Source organism: Aptenodytes patagonicus, chromosome 8 (genome assembly GCF_965638725.1).
Source record: "Aptenodytes patagonicus chromosome 8, bAptPat1.pri.cur, whole genome shotgun sequence".
In the NCBI taxonomy this organism is placed as follows: Eukaryota; Metazoa; Chordata; class Aves; order Sphenisciformes; family Spheniscidae; genus Aptenodytes; species Aptenodytes patagonicus.
The window spans coordinates 21658316-21678432 of NC_134956.1; the positions used below are offsets into that span (position 1 = coordinate 21658316).

Genomic DNA, 20117 nt, shown 5'->3' on the forward strand with positions numbered 1-20117 from the left:
AGGCCTCCCCATATTTATGTTTCAGCCATCGTCCTCCATACCAAAAAGGCTTTAACCGCTTGGCTTGCTTGATTGCAGTGTATGTTTCACATTCATGGATAACCTGTGCTATAGTGTCCATGGTCAAGTCCACCCCTCGATCACGAGCCCATCTGTATGTTGCATCTCTTCCTTGGTGACCTGAGGTGTCATGGGCCCGCCGAACTAGAAATAATTCACCCTTATGTTGCCAGTCCAGATCCACCTGAGCCACTTCAATCTTAGCAGCCTGACCCACCTGCTTGTTGTTCTGATGTTCTTCAGTGGCCCGACTCTTGGGTACGTGAGCATCTACGTGACGGACTTTTATAACCAGGTTCTCCACCCGGGCAGCAATATCTTGCCACAATGCAGCAGCCCAGATGGGTTTGCCTCTGCGTTGCCAGTGCTCCGCTTCCATTGCTGCAACCACCCCCACAGGGCATTTGCCACCATCCGTGAGTCAGTATAGAGATAGAGCACTGGCCACTTTTCTCGGTCAGCAATGTCTAAAGCCAGCTGGATGGCCTTTACTTCTGCAAATTGGCTCGATTCACCTTCTCCTTCAGCCGTTTCTACAACTTGTCGCATGGGACTCCATACAGCAGCTTTTCACCTCCGATGCTTTCCCACAAGACGACAGGACCCATCAGTGAACAGGGCATATTGCTTCTCATTTTCTGGTAGTTCATTATACATTGGGGCCTCCTCAGCACGCGTTACCTCCTCCTCTGGCAATATTCCAAAATCTTTGCCCTCTGGCCAATCCATGATCACTTCCAGGATTCCTGGGCGACTGGGGTTTCCTATTCGAGCCCGTTGTGTGATCAGTGCGACCCACTTACTCCATGTAGCATCGGTTGCGTGATGTGTACAGGGGATCCTCCCTTTGAACATCCAGCCTGGCACTGGCCATCGGGGTGCCAGGAGGAGCTGTGCTTCAGTGCCGATCACTTCTGAAGCAGCTTGAACCCCTTCATATGCTGCTAATATCTCTTTTTCAGTTGGAGTATAGCGGGCCTCGGATCCTCTGTATCCTCGACTCCAAAACCCTAGGGGTCGACCTCGAGTCTCCCCTGGTGCTTTCTGCCAGAGGCTCCAGGTAGGGCCATTCTCCCCGGCTGCGGTGTAGAGCACATTTTTTACATCTTGCCCTGCCCAGACTGGCCCCAGGGCTACTGCATGAACTATCTCGTCTTTAATTTGTTCAAAGGCTTGTCGTTGCTCAGGGCCCCATTTGAAATCGTTCTTCTTCCGGGTCACTTGATAGAGAGGGTTTACAATCAGACTGTAATTTGGAACGTGCATTCTCCAAAAACCCACGACGCCTAAGAAAGCTTGTGTTTCCTTTTTGCTAGTTGGTGGAAACATGGCTGTTATTTTGTTGATCACATCCATTGGGATTTGACGACGACCATCTTGCCGTTTTATTCCTAAAAACTGGATCTCCTGTGCAGGTCCCTTGACCTTACTTTGTTTTATGGCAAAACCAGCTTTCAGAAGGATTTGGACTATTTTCTTCCCTTTTTCAAAAACTTCTCCTGCTGTGTTGCCCCACACGATGATATCATCAATGTATTGCAGGTGTTCTGGAGCTCCACCCTGTCCCAGTGCAGTCTGGATCAGTCCATGGCAAATGGTGGGTCTGTGTTTCCACCTCTGGGGCAGTCGGTTCCAGGTGTACTGGACGCCCCTCCAAGTGAAAGCAAACTGTGGCCTGCACTCTGCTGCCAAAGGGATTGAGAAAAACGCATTAGCGATATCAATTGTGGCATACCACTTGGCTGCCTTTGAGTCCAGTTCGTATTGAAGTTCTAGCATGCCCGGCACGGCAGCACTCGGCAGCGGCGCGACTTCGTTCAGGCCACCATAGTCTACTGTTAGTCTCCACTCTCCATTAGACTTCCGCACTGGCCATATGGGACTGTTAAAGGGGAGCGAGTCTTGCTGATCACTCCTTGGCTCTCCAGTCGACAAATCAGCTCATGAATGGGAATCAGGGAGTCTCGGTTGGTGCGATATTGCCGCCGGTGCACCGTGGTGGTAGCGATTGGCACCTGTTGGTCTTCAACCTTCAGCAACCCCGCAACAGAGGGGTCCTCCAAGAGACCGGGCAAGGTGGACAGCTGTTTAATTTCTTCTGTCTCCAAGGCAGCTATACCAAAAGCCCACCGGTACCCTTTTGGGTCCTTGAAATACCCTCTCCTGAGGTAGTCTATGCCAAGGATGCACGGAGCATCTGGGCCAGTCACAATGGGGTGCTTCTGCCACCCGTTCCCAGTTAAACTCACTTCGGCTTCCAATACAGTTAGCTGTTGGGATCCCCCCGTCACCCCAGAAATACAGATGGGTTCTGTCCCTTTATAGCTTTATGGCATTAGGGTACACTGTGCACCAGTGTCCACTAGAGCCTTATACTCCTATGAGTCTGATGTGCCAGGCCACCGAATCCACACAGTCCAGTAAACCTGGTTCTCCCTTTCCTTCCCCTGGCTGGAAGCAGGGCCCCTCTAGTCCTGGTCGTAGTATTCGTTACTCATTTCCTGTGAATATGAGTCAGAAGTCTCTTCATTAAGATCAGGAGTAAGATCAGCCCTTCTACTCTGTTTGGGGAACTGCCCACTGGAAACTGGAGCAGCAATTTTCCTGGAAGAACCCCCTTTTGTGATTGTTTTTCCTTGCAACTCACGTACCTGTGCCTCTGGGGCTAAGGTAGGTTTTCCATCCCACTTCCTCATGTCCTCTCTGTGGTCACGCAGGTAAAACCATAGGGTGCCCCGTGGTGTGTACCCTTTATATCCTCTCTCTTGAGCAAAAGAATGCTGACTCCTAATAGACGAGATACTGGTCCATACAGGTGGGGAGTAGGACCTATCCTCTTTGAGTTGCTGGACCTCCTGGGACAGTTTCTCCACAGCCAAGACGAGGGAGGAAGAGGGACTTTCTTTGTATTGCTGGAGTTGGCCAGCCAATTCATCCACCGTTTGTCCCTCTCTGTCTTTCCAGGTCATCACTGCCAGTGAGTTGGCATACGATGATGGTGCACTCCGTACAAACTTCCGCCACATGGGTCGTGCGCACTTCACTTCATCTGGATCTTTGGATAACTGCTCGTTGTTCAGGTCACCATAAATCACCTCCAGCATGGCTAATTCCCTCAGGTACTGGATACCTCTCTCCATGGTGATCCACTTGCCTGGGTGATATACAACATCTTCCTTGAAGGGATACCTTTCCTTCACGCTTGACAGGAGTCGCCTCCAAAGGCTGAGGATTTGTGTCCCTTTTCCAATCGCTTTGTCATGCCCCCTTCCCTAGAAAGGGATCCCAGCTGCTTGGCTTCTTTACCCTCTAATTCCAGGCTACTGGCCCCATTATCCCAGCATCGGAGCAGCCAGGTGACAACATGCTCGCCTGGATGGCGGCTGAAATCTTTTCGTATATCTTGCAGCTCACTCAGGGATAGGGATCGGGTGGTCACTGCCTCTTTCATGAATTCTTCCTCTTTTTCCGCCCCAATCAGCGGCCGGCCCTCCTCCTCTCCTGTTCTTGTGATGGCCCTACTCCAGGGTAGTCTGTCTCGTACACTTCTTCCTCTGGCTCCCTTTTAGAAGAAGCTTCTTCCTCCCTTACTAAACGAGCCGACTTCTGCTTCCAAGATTTCTTCTTGTGTACAGGGGCGACTGATACCGGCACAGGCTGGTTCTTTGGTTCAGCCACAGGACGTGTCGCCAGGGTCAGAGCGGCCGCAGGGCCTGTTGCGGGGGTTGGAGTGGCCACAGTGCGTGTCGTTTTATCGTCAGATCCAAAGACCTTCTCTTCCCCTTGAGGGTACTGAATCATGTTGAACAGGGATCGGTAGGCATGGGCCAGGCCCCAGCACATTGCAGTGATCTGTGTCTCTCTGGAGTTGCCAGGGTGACAACATACTTTTTCCAAATATTCTACTAATTTTTCAGGATTTCGCACTTGTTCAGGCGTGAAGTTCCAAAACAATGGAGGTGCCCACTGTCCTAGGTACTTGCCCATGCTATCCCACACACCCTGCCACTCAAAACTATCCAGCCTTGGGGCAGATCTCTGGATGATATTCTTAAATTGCTTATTAATCTTAAACAAAACCGAAACAATATTCCCAAGAGATACCAATAGAAGTATCTTAACTACCCAAGGACGTTCAAGATGCTGAAAAGTTACTGTAATGAAGGAGGAAACATCATAGAAGAAGGTAGTGACACTGCCCTTCTGTATTTCCTCCATAAAAAACCTCTCAGAGGAAGAACTATAATTGCTAATTGTCTCCACAAAGTGGTACCTGAAGTACAGTAATGGCTTCAGGACGAAGCTCAAATACCAGATTAAGCTCAAGGCCAGTGTTTTAATAACAAACGTCCCCGGCAAAACATCACTGATCACTGCAGACCACAGCAAACTGCAAAAACCAGCACTTATCTTTAACATGTACAACAAAAAAAAGAGCATGATGCAGATCAGATAAACTAATATCGAGAACAGATGAATCAATATTGTGACCCGCAACTGTTAACAGATATAAATTCCTTAATGTGCTCTGGTTAATCTGTTGTTATTTCAAACCCTTCGTGCCCCACGTTGGGCGCCAAAAAGGACTGTCGTGGTTTAACCTCAGCTGGCAACTGAGCACCACCCAGCCGCTCGCTCACTCCCCGCCCCCCCCCAGTGAGATGGGGAGAGAATTGGAAGGGTAAAAGTGAGAAAAGTCATGGGTTGAGATAAGAACAGTTCAATAATTGAAATGTAATAATAATAATAATAATAATAATAATAATAATAATAATAATAAAAAAAAAGAATATACAGAGCAAGTGATGCATGATGCAGTTGCTCACCACCCACCGACCGATGCCCAGCCAGTCCCCGAGCAGCGGCCCCCCCGGCCAGCTTTCCCCAGTTTATGTACTAAGCATGACGTCCCATGGTATGGAATGTCCCTTTGGCCAGTTGGGGTCAGCTGTCCTGGCTGTGCCCCCTCCCAGCTCCTTGTGCACCTCCAGCCTGCTCAGTCGGTAGAGCACGGGGAGCTGAAAAGTCCTTGACTTAGTGCAAGCACTGCTCAGCAACAACTAAAACATCGGTGTGTTATCAACATTGTTCTCACCCTAAATCCAAACCACAGCACTGTACCAGCTACTGGGAAGGAAATTAACTCTATCCCTGCCAAAACCAGGACATGGTCCTTTAGTAAAAGAAAACAATACACAAGTGATAAGGTAAATTCTGTTCAGAGATACAGTTCCAATGCAGCGCTCCTGCAACCAAAAGGATTAGAAGCAGGATCAAATTTGCCAGCAAAATTAAATAAATTAATAGATAATTTCTTATGTCAGAAAGGAGCTCACTGTTGTTAAAGCTTGTCCGCGTCCCCGGCTGCATCTCCATCTTTTTGCTCCTGTCTTTGCAGAGGTCAGATGGTGCAAAGCAAAGGCTGTGGCTCAGCTCACCCCTGGAAGGGTTGGAGTGGAGTAACATCTTCCACGCAGAGCCCCACGGCTGCGCGGTTCAGCGGGCTCAGGCTGCCTCACTTGGACATGTGTAAGGCAGTAAATAGTCTGCCTTAAAACTCACGTAAAATATGGAAGGAGTTGATGCCTGAGCATTGTCTCCTTTTTTTGTGCTGTTCAGCAAACAGAATTAGCTGGTGATGAATCTGCGAGTTCTTTAAGTGTGTGACACTTTTCAGGTAGCGGCCTGACAAATGATGCAGATTTTGTAGGAAATCACTTTAGCAAACACTAAAGGGCACTCACCTCTGAGCCGAAATGCAGCAGCTGCTTTGGCAATTTATTGCTGTGCTCAAGTACCTAATCGAGTCGACGGTTCGTAAACGCTTTGACTGGTAACTTTGGCATCGCTGAAGTAGTCTATAAAGGGATATTTAAAAAAAATCTGTATTTTCTTTATTGCAAATCTTTTGAACCATTCTCGTTCCTTAAGTTTTCAACAGGAGAGGCAGTAGCTTTTGGCTTATGCTTTATCAAAAGATTGTCAGGGCGCTTAATGAGCTTTGTGCCAGACCGACCGCTTTAGTAACATATGTCTCCAGCAAGAACCTTGCTCCTGCTGGCTGGGCACGCCGCTCCTCTCAGCAGGCAGGCTGCATCTCCCTGCTTAGCTTATCCATGTAGCATTTAAATGTTTCAAGACACCCATTTTGAATTAGGACTTACCATCTTTGTATCGAGCTAGTCCCTTTGAACGGTTGCTCTGTAGTGAAGTAAAGGATGGAAACAATTTTTAGTGCAAATCACAAGGCGTGAGAAAACTGCCTCTTTTTACTACTTGGGATTGTGTTTTCTCTTTAAAAGAAAGTGCAAGGAAATTGCGCTTTAATTCTTTGAAAAGAAATATTACGAGATAAGGTGGTAACTAATATTAGTGCACAATAACTGCCTGACAGGTTTGCACCACGCGCTGACATGTCGTGTCAGAGTTGCTGCAGATGAAGCCGAGTTCTTTGCTGGAGATGTAGCAATTGCAGATCAAGTGATATATAATTTACTGAGCTGCTTGTTAATTCTATGATGTTATGAAATCTCCTGGGTATATAATTACTACAAATGTTTACTTGGCTTTACCACATAGCTTGACGTTACACAGTAGAAGTTTGTACCTCAATAAAATTATGGCCTAGCTATAAAATGCAACTATTAGGCAGCAAAATATTAAAGTATGGATGAGACTAAAGGCATTTTAAAAACGCTTTCTACAGCTTGGAATTACAAACATTCATCCCATCTCCTGCTGATTACACACTTTGCAATAGCTATTGTTTCCACGGCTGGGGTTTAATTTTCCGCCGCATATTGCCAGCGCTGCGCTCTGTGCCGGCGATATCAACAGCAATCCTCCCAGCAAGGCTGCAAGGGCTGCAGGGAGGACAGCGGGGAGGCAGTGTGATTGACAGATATTTTAAGCCTTTTTGTGGTTCAGGATTAGTGAAACATTTACAGGCAGACCTGTTTGAGTGGGTAATATGTGGGCTGGTGGCCACGCTGGGATCCTGGCACCCGCGGGGAGGCTCCGTTGCCTGTAGGGGAACTGGGATGACTTTGGGATCGGGTCGGTGTCATTCCTCCCTGCAGGTTACATTTCAACCCCTGATCTCTGCGAAGCCTGGAGCAAAGGTAGTGCCAGCTTTCTGATGAAACTTAAAGCCGCCCTCCTGACTATTCATTGCTAAATTTCTGCTGAGAGGCTTTCCCAGTATGCTGGTTAGCCCCCGAGTAAGGGCGTGGGTTTGAGCTGAGTATTTCAGGGTGTATGCTTCACTTTCAGCTATTTTACAGACTGCTGACCTGTCACCTTCAGCAGGCGTTGGGTTAGGCTCAGTCTGCTTTGAACTGGGACATGTTCTGCAACGCCGGTCCTGTCCATACACCAGTCCATCAGGTCCAAAAGCAGATGAGCCGCACTGTGTGCCAGTCTGGTTGTTTTCTGGAGTCCCAGATTGTCTTTTTCGAGAGGGAGAAGCAGTGCTAGAGATAACAGACAGCTCCTGGGACGGTTCCTCCTGGACTGCAGCTTGATGGTAGCAGCCCTGGAGCTGATTTTGCAGCTAGTGAGAGCCGCTCCCAAACGCCTGGGATGCCCCGACTTGTCCTGGATTATAGAGGCTTAAAGTATTTGTTGAAAACACCAATTTCTTTGAGTGTGAAAGCAGTATTCTCCATTCCCAGCAAGTTCATGTGAGCCCATTTAAACATTAGACAAGATGAGAATGAAAATTACTTTCATTCTAATAAAGCAAAAGTTGCAGAATTAGAAACACTGTTACAAAAGAAAAGCAGACAAAATCAGGAAACAGAAACTTAACATTTACCGGGATTAGCAGCTGCCAAAGGCGTTAGCTCCGAATGAGGAAACTTGTTTGTCTTTACTTCGGTGCTTCCAGCCTGACAGCGCTCAGATTTTGGTGAAGTCTATTAGAGGTGGGAGCCTACCTGGAGATTTCGCTCTTCTTTATTTTTTTTAATTGTCTGGCTACTCCTAAATGTAAAAGGCATTTTATAATACCTCTCAGACTCTCCCTGATTTCTCCACTGATTTGAAGGACCTGTTTGTGGTGTCAGTTTGCATCTACCTGCCTGGCGCCCAGGAGCGTGCTAATGAACTCGGGTTTACTGGCGAATGGATCTGAGGAAAGCAGCGGGACTTGGGATACTGCCCATTTCTGTGCCTCACAGGAAACACACTGAATTGCAGTTATTCGGTAATGTTTATAAACCATACAAATCATATTAACAAATCCCCCCAAGAAAGGTTTTCCTGAGGTAGGTAACAGAGAGTGGCCACGACCCCAGCCCTGCTTTGCTTTACTAGTTGCTTCTGTTAGCTGGAAAGACAGGGAAGAGATCTGGTGCATGAGTGGAATTTGGTAGGTTTCCCATAGAAACAGAAGACCAGATTTTTTTTTGCCAGTGGAGGTGGTGTCAGTCAGGAGCATCTATCCTGACCTCAAAGGATACAGTCTGGTGTAGAATAGAGTAAGTGAGGGCTGAGTCCTCTTGTGCCAGTGTACTGATGCAACTGAGTAGCTTGTACAGTCCTGTCTGTCTTAATATTTCTTATTTATATATAAAAAAATAAAATTTGCTTGGTGCTATTAGTCTGTCTTTTTGAAATAAATTCCCACTGTGTCTCTCAGCTGGGAAAGTTCAGGCAGGTTTGAAATACTCCTCTGAATGAAGAATTCGCTGCTGTGATCTGCCTTGGTGAGCCGCTTTTCTCTCCGATCCCCGCAGACTGCCGCCGCCGCCGCGGGATCTCCAGTTCCCTGCTCGGTGCTTTGAGACCCAGTCTCTTTTTCATTTCTTCCCAGTGAGTTACTGCTCCAGCCTCACAAATTCTCCCAAGCCCCTGCCCTGCCTGTCTCTGCACAGCACTGATCCCTCGCTTATCTGCATTCCCTGCTATTTTGATCCTCTCCCAGGATCTGTTCACTCCCTCATCTACATCTAATGGCAGCTGCTTCGAGGCCCCGCGTGGCTGTACCAGGCTTGTTGGTGTCTGGTCTAATTTCCTCATGTACTCCTCTTTCTGCCTCTTTTTTTCCTGAAACCTTTCTCTCTCCATCTCCTTTTCACATTCCAAGTCCTGTGCTCCTCTCTGCGGCGCCACAGCACTTTGCCCGTTCAGCTTCATCCCTTGCTGCTTTCTCATTTGTGCACGGAGGGGTACCGCGAGTGTCCGTTGCCCACTATAGAAACATCTTGGCTCAAAAAGCATTTAATTTATTTTTTTTCCCTTTACCTTTTCTGCCTCCAGTGTCAAACTGGGTCTAATGGATAGGGTTTTTTCACCGTAAGTTGGCTCTGTTGTTTCCAGTATGGAAATAGGTGAGAATCTCCGAGTCATGCTTAGACCAGGTAAAGATGAGTCAAGACACGCATCTGCTTTGTGAGACGTCAGTAGGAAAGCAGCTTTTCCCCAAGCAAGTCAAGCCTTTACTGGTATTTGGTCAATCCAGTTGCCTTTAATGCTATTCCCTGGGTTCCCTGCTGGGAGGAGCACAGTGAACAATTCTGTTAACACATATGGTAGAGTAAACCCAATGCCTTGCTGATCCTGGCTGGGAAATACCATAAAGCATCACGGAGGCATTGCTGTACCTGGCTGTGCCCAGGAAACTGCTCTGCTGACTGGGAAGAAATTCTAAGAGAAAGAAATTTCTAAGAAACCTGCTTGAAATCCATATTTCTCAAGAATTCTCTTATTCACATTGTGATACTCATCTCCATTTCTATCCTCTATGCAAACCTGCTTAGTATGCGTTGTGATATCATTTGCCTGATCTACTTTTCAGTTATTGGTGGGAGAGAAGGAAGAGAAGGAGAAAAAAAAAAATCATTGTGAAGTGCTCTGCCAATTTACTATGCCATAAAAGAGATATGCCACAGTTATTACTAAAGTCTAATTATGTAAATGACATAATTTAATAATGATTATTAAATCCCAGCAAGTTTTGTTTCTTTTTCTTATTGTTGATGGTTGTCCTTGATAGCAAATGTCACGGTGCGTATCATAAAATTAATTTTTGTGGAGACTTCGCATCATTATGGGGGTTCGGAGTGCAGGAGGCCTTGCGGGTGAAGGTGGAGGCTGCTCAGCAGACCTGTTATCTTTGCAAGAACAAACGTTGTCCACAAGGGTAGCAAGGAGGGGAGAGAAAACTCACACAGCAGCAAATATTTAATTAAAAGAGCTGCTTGGGCCGACTAGTCATGGCAGCAGCTGCTTAAACAGAGATCTGTCCTTTAAATAACCTCAGCTAAATAAAGGGAGAAATAGGAGAGTGGAGGGAAAAGCTCAAAGGGCATGTGCTGTAATTGCAGAAGTGGTTTTCGTTTTTACATTGCAATGTCTTTAGTAGCCACTAGCTCCTTCTCTGCCTGTTTGGAAAACCAGGATGCTTCAAGCTCTGGGATTTTTATACGGTTGCCAAAAAGTAGAGAGGGGAGCGTCAAGAAGTCAATACATCACCTGCCAGCTCCCGTCCCGTCTTTTAGATGTACGAGGTCTAATGAGGAAGGCTCCCATTGGCTTTTCTGCCACGTAGAATAAAACAGAATTTGGTAGGTACAGTATTAATCCTTTTCTAGTATTCACTGGCTAAATTGTAGATAAGTGTGTGGCTCCCCACTGCAGCAGGTTTGGCCTCATGCCCTCGTGCCAGGGAGCTGCCCCGGCTGTGGGCAGTTTTCTGCATTTAATATCAGTCTCTCTGTGAGTTCTCTTTGCGCCTTCTTGATCTGTCAGGCTGTGACCTGGACCTCTGAAGAGCTCATGCTATTCATTTAACATGAAATAGTATTTATAATAATACAGCCACATTTTTCAGATAATACCTGAGAGCATCCATCAAGCTTCCAGATGCAGTTCAGCTATATAATAAATGATGTTGTTTGCCCCAAGGGGATGAACCTAATGGACACACCAATTGGGTTGGACAAGCAAGAAGAGCGTGAAGTGGCCGTGCATTTGTATGTGTTGGGGAGAGCTGTTTGAAATGCTCAGATCTGTGAGGAGTGAAGCCATGCAGCTAGTCTTTCCCATGCTCTGGGGGCCTTTGTAGGCTCACAGCTGGCTGCAGGGAAGCATGAAGAAGCAGAAGATAAGTCAGAGATATTTGAGAGTAAAGCGTATGAAAGGTATTGAGCAGTTCTTGTCTTTTTAATAACTGACTCTTCTCTGTGGTTTTCTTAGCCATTTTCTGGTTAGCCTTTCTAAGGTGCATAATCAGTTATGTGAGATAACGATTAGAGGGCAATAAAGTGGATCTATCCACACGATGCAATACAAATGAGATAAAACCCAATATGACCAACAGTATTTACGATTTCTCCATTTTTTTTTCTTTAAGAAAAAGGTAGAACAACACGTGTGATGCTATAGAAGCTCTGTACGAAGTGTATAATACAGTTTTCATGCGTGTGACGTGGAGAGCGCTTTTCCCCAGTGTGCATGTAATTGATTAGTACGATACATCTGCAGACGGGCCGGCAAGCAAAAGTCACACTTGTTCTGAAGAACATGGTGTTATGGGCAGAATGGGTAATGAAGACCACGGTTCTGCGTGTTCGACATTTAACATTAGGATTCTCCTTACAGTTTTATGTAGCTTTAACAGATTTTAATCATTCAAGCAGAATTTTCCACTCCTGATGTTTGTTGTACTTCTAATTTAATGTTATTTAATTTCCAGCAAGGTGGAGTTCAGATTTTTTCCAAAAATAGGGTAGGAGAAAATATTGTGTGTTTGTGCTCGGTGTTTGTACAGTCACATCATGGGGAACCGGCAGCAGCTCCGCTTTGGGAACAAGGACTTAATATTTGGTGGTGTAGTTTAGGTGCACGTGTTTTACTGTTCCCATGGAAAGCAAAACACCAGAAGTAAAGAGAAAGGAAAAGTAACGACGTAACTACGCTTGTGGGCACTACCTCCGGGTAGTTTCTAAACCGTACTTCTGTTTGATCTCGGGAGATACTTTACCAAACTCCCACCAGCTAGCTGAGAGAATGGACTTAGTTTTGCCCAATTTCCTTCAATACTCTTTTCTCCTGGTACTTAGTGAATAGGTGAGTAATCTTGTGTATTTCAAGGCTTTTAGACTGTCTGGATAGTGTGTGCGCTGCGTGTTTTGCTTCTTTGTTGTTCTCTGCTCAGGCACCTAGTTGGAGTCAAATTGTATCTCTAAAGATCTACTGTTCCTTAAAATATAGTGTGTGTGTATGTGACCTGTCTAATCAAATATCTTCTGTGTGATCACCTGAAAATAATGCAGTCACTGACAATGGCTTTTCTGCATCTTTCCGGTAGTGAAAGGGATGATGAACGTGGATCCAAGGGAGAAAGAAACAGAATTACGAAGTCTTTTCCCTTTCTTTCACAGCTACAGTAGATATATTCAATTTATTGTCAGCTAACTGTCTTCAGTTCAGTTGATTGGTATTTTGATTCAGTGTGCTGAAAAAAGGCATCAATGGAGAGAAGCAACTGCTGCAGCTAAAAAATCATTGGGATCTGGAGCGTTTTGAACGACGCTTTTCTCTTATAATGGTAAAACTACATGAGCGAGTGCAGAAAACTGCTGCCCATGCTCAGAAATAATCTTCACCTTATCAACAACTTAGTTCCCCTGAAAGCCTTGGTACAAAACGTTTCCATTAACACAAGCTATTGAAACAAAATGATGGCCAGATAAATTACAGCATTGTGCTACTTAGAAGAATGTCTCAGGCACTTCCATTAAGATTATAAACTCTTTCCTCCCTGGAGATCCCAGCCAAAACCTTGTCCCATCAGTTTCTCTCATTCCTCTGCTGGGATCGTAACAGCTCCCAGAGAATACGGGTGAAACAAGAGTGTCTCACATACGTGGGCTGGGCTTTTGCATGTGTATTTTTCTTTAAGCTTAGTGTTTATTATTTAGCTGTGAAGTTGTTAATGGAAAAAGGAAATTACTGTAGACTTCAACATCTAAGGCAAACACAAGGAAAGTAGGAAATGCAGAATCAGGATGAAATATCCATTCCTTTCTTATGCTACAGTGTTTGCTCTAGTGATTAGACTTCCTAATGCATAAACTGGGCCAAATCCTGCACTTACTGCCCTAAGTAAATTCTCCTGGTACTTCTTCCTTGGTAGACTGCAAATGCCACTGGTAATTGTGGACGTTCCTCCTGTAGAAGCAAACCCAAACTGAGACTTGTCCCAGTGCCTTGGGAGGAGACGCTCCCTGTCCAGGCAGGGCGTGCCAGGATTTCAGAATTTGTCCTGTTGTGACGTGGATGGTGTTTAACTTGTATCCTTCAATGCTTTCATGCAGTGTCTGTGGTTAAATCATTACATTTCACTTTTTTTTTTTTTTTTTTTTTAAGCAATCCCTTGTATCTCTGGCAACGTGGAAAATGTTGGAAGCTTAATGGCCTTGACTTATCAGGAAAAGCAAGCATTGTGAGATCCTCCACGAAGCTGGAAGAGCTAATCTCTTTTATTGCACAAAAGGAGGAAAAATCAGAGGAAGGCAGAAAGTACATGAGATTGCTTGCCATGAAACTCTCTGTTGTCATGAGTTGCTGACTGCAATTTAAATTAGAAACACACAGTGTCCCAATGACTTTCACTGTCCTGTAGCATTACTGTGCTAAGATAAAAGAATAACATAGAAGGAGATTTGCTTCAGTTTTGATGTTAGTTTTCCTTTGGTTTTAAGATTTCATGTGTGAAGCCTGCCAGGATTTTCCTCTCGGGATCTTGGGAACATGCTGAGCCTCCCTCGAGTCCACGAGGGAGAGAAGTGCTGTGAGCATGCATCTTGCATGGCACAGATGAAGCAGTGAGCTCAGAGTTAGGATTTTTAACACTTGACAGTATTCACCAGTGATGTACGTTGTGAATGAGCTCACCTGTCTGGGGTGCATCAGGAAAAAATGATCCCTAATGTGTCAAGTTGTCGTGGTTTAACCCCAGTCGGCAACTGAGCACCACGCAGCCGCTTGCTCACTCCCCCTGGCCCGGTGGGATGGGGGAGAGAATCAGAAGAGTAAAAGTAAGAAAACTTGTGGGTTGAGATAAGTACAGTTTAATACCTGAAATAATAATATTATAATAATAATTTGTAATGGAAAGTAAAGCAATGAGGGAGAGAGAGAGAAAAAAAAACAAAAGAAAAAACAGGGAAAGAAAAAAAAAAGTGATGCAACCGCTCACCACGCACCGACCGATGCCCAGCCAGTCCCCGAGCAGTGATCACTGCCCCCCGGCCAACTCCCCCCCCAGTTTATGTACTGAGCATGACGTCCCATGGTATGGAATGTCCCTTTGGCCAGCTGGGGTCAGCTGTCCTGGCTGTGTCCCCTCCCAGCTTCTTGTGCACCTCCAGCCTTCTCAGTCGGTAGAGCAAAGTCCTTGACTTAGTGCAAGCACTGCTCAGCAACAACTAAAACATCGGTGTGTTATCAACATTGTTCTCACCCTAAATCCAAACCACAGCACTGTACCAGCTACTAGGAAGAAAATTAACTCTATCCCAGCTGAAACCAGGACACAAGTGGGAATAATGGCTGTTTTCTGCTCTTTATAGAGGTAATTCATTTGCAATTAAATACCTTTTTCCCCCCACCCCCTTTACATTGTCACCTTGCTACTAGCACAGGGAACTCTCAAGTAAACACAAAACCATGCTGTGAAAATCACTAACGCCAAGTGGAACCCTCATTCCTCTGCAGTGGTTTCTGTTGTTGTCAGATGATTTTCCTGGCACAGGGATTCCTCCCGTACCACGAGCACACCACGCTCTCGAATGGAGCCCGTTGGGTGCTGGGTGCTGTAAATTTCCCCCCCTCCTTTACTACCTGATAAAGTGCAGAATTTCTCCCGTGGCAGACTTTCAAGGAGCCCGTGCGTATGCGTTTGGGAGGGGGATATGCTGTGTTCACTGAGCTTTATGCTGAATGAACAACCTCATTAGACTCCAGGCCTGCAAGGAGCTCTGCCTGGCAGATCCCCTGCCCACATTTCCAATTCAATAGGGCTCTGCCTGGCTTTGTGTCTGCTGAAGGATGTGCTGCGGAGCAGGAGCTGGAAGGGCTAAAACTAACTGTGGCATGAGCTGGTTTTCAAGAGTGGTTTTCAAGGTGAGGCAGGATTTCTCCTAGGAGGCGTTGCTTTACTAGAACGTGTTTGTTTGTTGTTATTAACATGAGAAAGCTCATGATTTTGCCATTATTTTGTGCTTTGAAAGAGGGAGAATGAGTATACAAAAGAAGAAAGCGCCTTTGCTGCAAATTCATTTTGAAATTCAGGAGAATTTGCATTGCCTCCATTGGAGGAGGCTGTCATTAGCAGTCTCATCTGAAAACAAACTGCAACCTGCTTTTATTTCCTTTGTGCGTGGCTGACACGCTGTCATTCCCAGTCATCCAGCCCAGTTGCTACTGTACTTTGTTTTATGCTTCATGCCTGACCTGTGAGCTGAAATGCTAATCGCTGATGAAAATTTCAATTAATACAAAACTAGTTTCAGCCAGAAATGTGGTAAGCTCATTTAGGAGATGTAGTATCTCAAGGAACTACATAATGGCAAAAGCCTCAGACAATGGTTTAATTTTTAACCGGCTGGTGTGCTTTCAGATGTATCTGCAAAGCTCAAATCTGTGCTGTTTTGTTACCAGGAAGGGGGAGTAATTGTCGTTGCATATTTGTAAGTCTGTGAAAAAGCCGTGCTCACAACATTCCTCTACTACAGCGTTATCTCCTTGTGCTGGAATAATTTCTCTGATTTCATTGGTTAACAAAAAAGGAATGAATGTATGGCCATACCTTTAAGAAAAGGAGATACAACAGATACACCTGGGGGGATTAGACCACTCTTACATCTGTAAATGTGCATATATATAAAGCCAGGAACCTTATTTTATGGTGACTTGTACAAGTATTATGCAAAGTACACTTTATAGTGCAATGGAGAAATATAATCTAAAGTTTCATCGTGGTATTTTTAATTCAACTTTAGATATCTTAGAAACTTGATAATTAAATAATTGTAGATTTCTCAGAAGTCAGCAAAACATTTGCACAAGCAATTTATGCTGCAGTATATACAGCTCAAGTACACTATCTTAAATCCGGATTTTCCCCTGAAAGAGAGATTGCTGCCACAGTAGAAGTGGAAGAAGGCTAGAAGAAGATGAATGTAAAGATATGGACTGGTTCCCACTCAAGGAAAGACTGAGTTTGTGTCTGCAGACCTAAACGCATCTGTTACAGGAGCTGCTGTAGTGGCCCAGTGCTCCCACTGCTCAGAGTTGCTGCCCGGTTGACCTACTCCAAAAGTGAACTGGGGAAAGAACAATTTTACATGCAGTGAGGATGGCCAGAGAAGCAGGACCTGAGACCAAACCAGGCAGCTAAGTTACCCCACCGCATGCCCATGCTCTGGTTAAGCTGGTGCTCTGGTGGGGTTCAGGCTGGTAACGGGATTGCAAAGGGAGGATACAGGGAATTGCACAATCGCAAGTGATGCGGAGGGGAGGACCCGTAGGAAGTCGAGGAGAGCCAGTGAGACTATTAAGCAGCAAGTTTAATACCGCACATATTGAGGGATTCATTATCTCAAGTGATGGAGGTCGAAGTATATCATCAATTAAGAAAAAAGAAAAAGGTACTTAAATTTATGGAAGAAAGGCCCATTGGTAGCTATTATGGACAAAAGGTTGGATGCAGCATCTGGCTCAGAAAGTCTCCAAACAGCTACAGGAGGTGGGGAGGATGTATGTACCAGGAGAGGATTCTCCGGCCCTCCCTCTGCTGCTTGCCTGCGCCTGCCCCATCAGGAGGGCTGAGCCAGAGCGACTTTGGTGTGACCTGGTGTCCCGCTTGTTGGTAAGCACTGTTGTTCTCCTTAAATCAATACAGATGCTTGTATTAATTCACATATTTAAGAACATCCATAATGGTGGAATTTGGCTGCAGGGTATTCAGGTTTACGTGCTCCTAATGGTACGAATAACCACGTCAACGGTTATCTCAATTTACTTGTAAGCGCCGTGTTAATAATGTTATAACTAAAGTTTAATGATGTATTCATCATAAACAATGTACTGTTCACAGTTAACATTTATTTCTTTGGTTATGAAAAAGCTAAACCAGGTATTGATTTCCACGCTGGATTTTCTTCGGAGTCTTTATTACAAGGGCTGCTCAGAGGCACTCTGAGCTTACAGCAGAGCTGATCTGGTGGGGCTGGCAAAGCCGGTCTCCTGACCGTCTTTGCAGGGCTGCTACCTTTTGAGTAGGTTTACATTATGAATATCCACAGCTGCAAAAGTGAACTTTGTTTTCAGCAGGTTTGTAATTTGTATTAAGTTGGTTGTTTTATCAAATGTTCCAGGTCTTAAGCTTGCTCACACAAATTTTCACAGGAAGCAAATACAAAAGTGGGCAGTTTTATTTAAGATTGCTTGACTTAAAGTTTACAGCTGATCCTCTGCTGGGCTAAGTCAAGTCCAATTGACATTAGATGGGTTGAGCAGATAGACCAAAATGGGTACTGACAAATTATTTATTAAGTTTAAATATCACGTGTTGCCAGAAACATTGCTCAGTTCCACACCATTTTTAAAAACCAAACTCTTGCTGACTTGAAAGGAGCCATCCAATGGAGCATGTTGGAAGGTGTCAGCAAAAAAAAAAAAGGAAAAAAAGTATTCAGATAATCTAGTTTGTGTGAATCATATGGGTGAAATGACAATAGGGAATCCATTTATTTATTTTTTCAGGAAAACCTGAAGACCTCACATTCTTTGGCAGCAAGCACCTCTAGATCCTAGGAAGGAGGCTCACACTGGCAAACGTCAGCAGACAGCTGCCGACAAGCAGATCATTTATACTGATTAGAAACCACACTTTAGTTTTCAGTCATTGCGTGTGTGTAAAAGACATGCAAGGCTTTAAGAAATACGGTCCTTGCGCTCTGTGATTTAGTAGTACAGTGCTTCAGCTACTAGATGTATGAAACAAATTAAATCAAATCTGTCAGGTGCTGTGCCATTATATGGGCAGAGTGATGACCAAGAGAAATCATTAACCATTTACAGCTAGCTTTTAAATGCTTTGAGAGCATAGGGTGTGATCTACTGAGATTTAAGGGGGATTGCATTTTAGGATCTTGTTGGGAGCAGCTGGGAGTAGATAGGGAGTATTTGCAAAAATGGATAGCTGGTGCCGGCTGCCTCCTCCCGGGGTTGAGGAGAGTCTTGTACGCCTTTTCAGCCTCCACTCAACTCAGGATAGATCTCAGACAGAAATGGCATAAATGGAGTTTCCACACAATCAGCACAAACAATCAAGCTGAGACATCGGTCACACCCGGGCGATAGCAGACCTCCGGCTCGGGGACAGGACCAGCCATCACCCTGCTGTGTCTGCCTGGCTGGGGAGATGCCCTGCCCGGCCGCTGACTGACTTCTCTTCCAGAAAGACAAGCTGGGCTCCCAAAATCCCTACTTATTTCTTAAAACCTTGTCCCAGGGAAATTAATTCTAATACTTGCACTGTTTATTGAATTGAATGTTTTACTGCTGCTTGTGCTGCAGTAAAACATTTCACAGCCTTGTGTACCTATTTCTTTATGATTTATATTCATTCTATCATGTTTTTAGAGTTGTTTTGTGGTTTGAGAAACTGAAAGATTGATGGATTACAAAATTGGGAAGCCATAATAGTTGCAATCATATTTGAAACACATAAATTTTGTTAAATAATGTTGAAGTTGTTTAGCTGCACTGAAAACTTTTACTTTACATGTGCTGTCCAATAATGTTTATAAAGTCCTTGGCAAGATAAATAATACATAGACTTCTCTCACTAAACCTCCCGAGAGCGGAATTGCATCTAAAAAAACTCTTTGTGCCTATGTGCTACAGTCTATTTGGAAATATTTTACCACGGAAGGAAGAACGTCTTTCTGATTTGGATGATTATTTTAATCACCTCCAGCATATGCATCACGGACTGCTTTTCTGAGAACTGACAACATCCCAAAATAGGTGACTGGGATAGAGTCAGGTGAAGGTTATCTTCTCCCTGGTACTAACACTGGGATGTCAAAAAGCTTTTAGGGGAAAAGCTATGTATAACATTGACACCTGAAGTAAAACGATGGGTCCTTATGAATATTCCTTCTCATCTTTTCCAAACACGAGTGACTCTGCATGTGGGGGTTTTTTCAGGGGGGGGGGGGGAAGAACTATAGCTGCATAAATGCTGTAGCTGTAGCATTGCATTTAAGGCTTTGCTAGCATAAATCTCAACCTTTCTTAGCTAATTAGCCAAGTAGGGAGGTATTGCTACTTGCAGCATGGAAAAGCACAGAGGTGATTAATCCTGCGTGCTCCCCCGGGCTCAGCCTCTACCCCAGGGGACCGTGGCCCCTGTTCTGGGAGCTGCTGGGGGCCCATTTGTCCCACACTGAACACATTTCCTCGCCTCGTGTTTTTTGTCACCAGTTTGCTGGAAGGCTCTGCAGTGGAGGGGAGCAATGGGCATGGAGGCTCACTGGGGTGAAGGTGAACATTTTCTAAGTAGAAGTCCTTGTCATTACAGCTGTCACCTACGGTGTCCCCTGAACCAGGGCACCCAGGTCGGAGCAGTGAGCGTGGAAACAGGCAGATGGAGCATCCCTGCTGCCCTCCACTCTCAATTTCCTCAGCACCCGAGGTCGCTTGCTGTGATCTTTGATCGAGTCTCACCTTCTTCAGGTTTCACGCAACCAGCCTCACCCAAGAGGACTTCAAAGGTGGTAGGGCTTCAAGGAAGCTTCCCTTCAGAGGGGTGTGTGGGTGGGAGCCACCTCCCCAGCCGATGGGTCCGGGCTGACCTCGGGCTGTGAGCTGTGCAGGGATGGAGGCAGAGGCGTTGGGGCATCGGTGCTCACCAGGCTGAATCCCGAGAGCGCCGTCTGGGGCTCGCCAGGACGCGGGCAGACGCGACGTGCTTCACAGTGCGACTGCCAGCCGTGGGTAAAACCCAGCCATCGCCCTTGGCTGAGCAGGGACTGCGG

General features: G+C 45.5%; 1 protein-coding gene across 15 annotated transcripts in view; it reads left to right on the top strand.

Moving 5' to 3' along the window:
• CHL1 (cell adhesion molecule L1 like) overlaps positions 1-20117 on the top strand; it is a 150846-nt gene that overhangs the window by 64789 nt on the left and 65940 nt on the right. Inside the window, exon 1 of one of the 15 annotated variants that reach the window (XM_076346673.1) lies at positions 3160-3179. The exons of the other annotated variants lie outside the window; for them this stretch is intronic. The gene's annotated coding sequence lies outside the window, so the exon portion shown is untranslated. Of the gene's footprint in view, positions 1-3159; positions 3180-20117 lie in introns of those variants that run through there. 15 annotated transcript variants of the gene reach the window in all.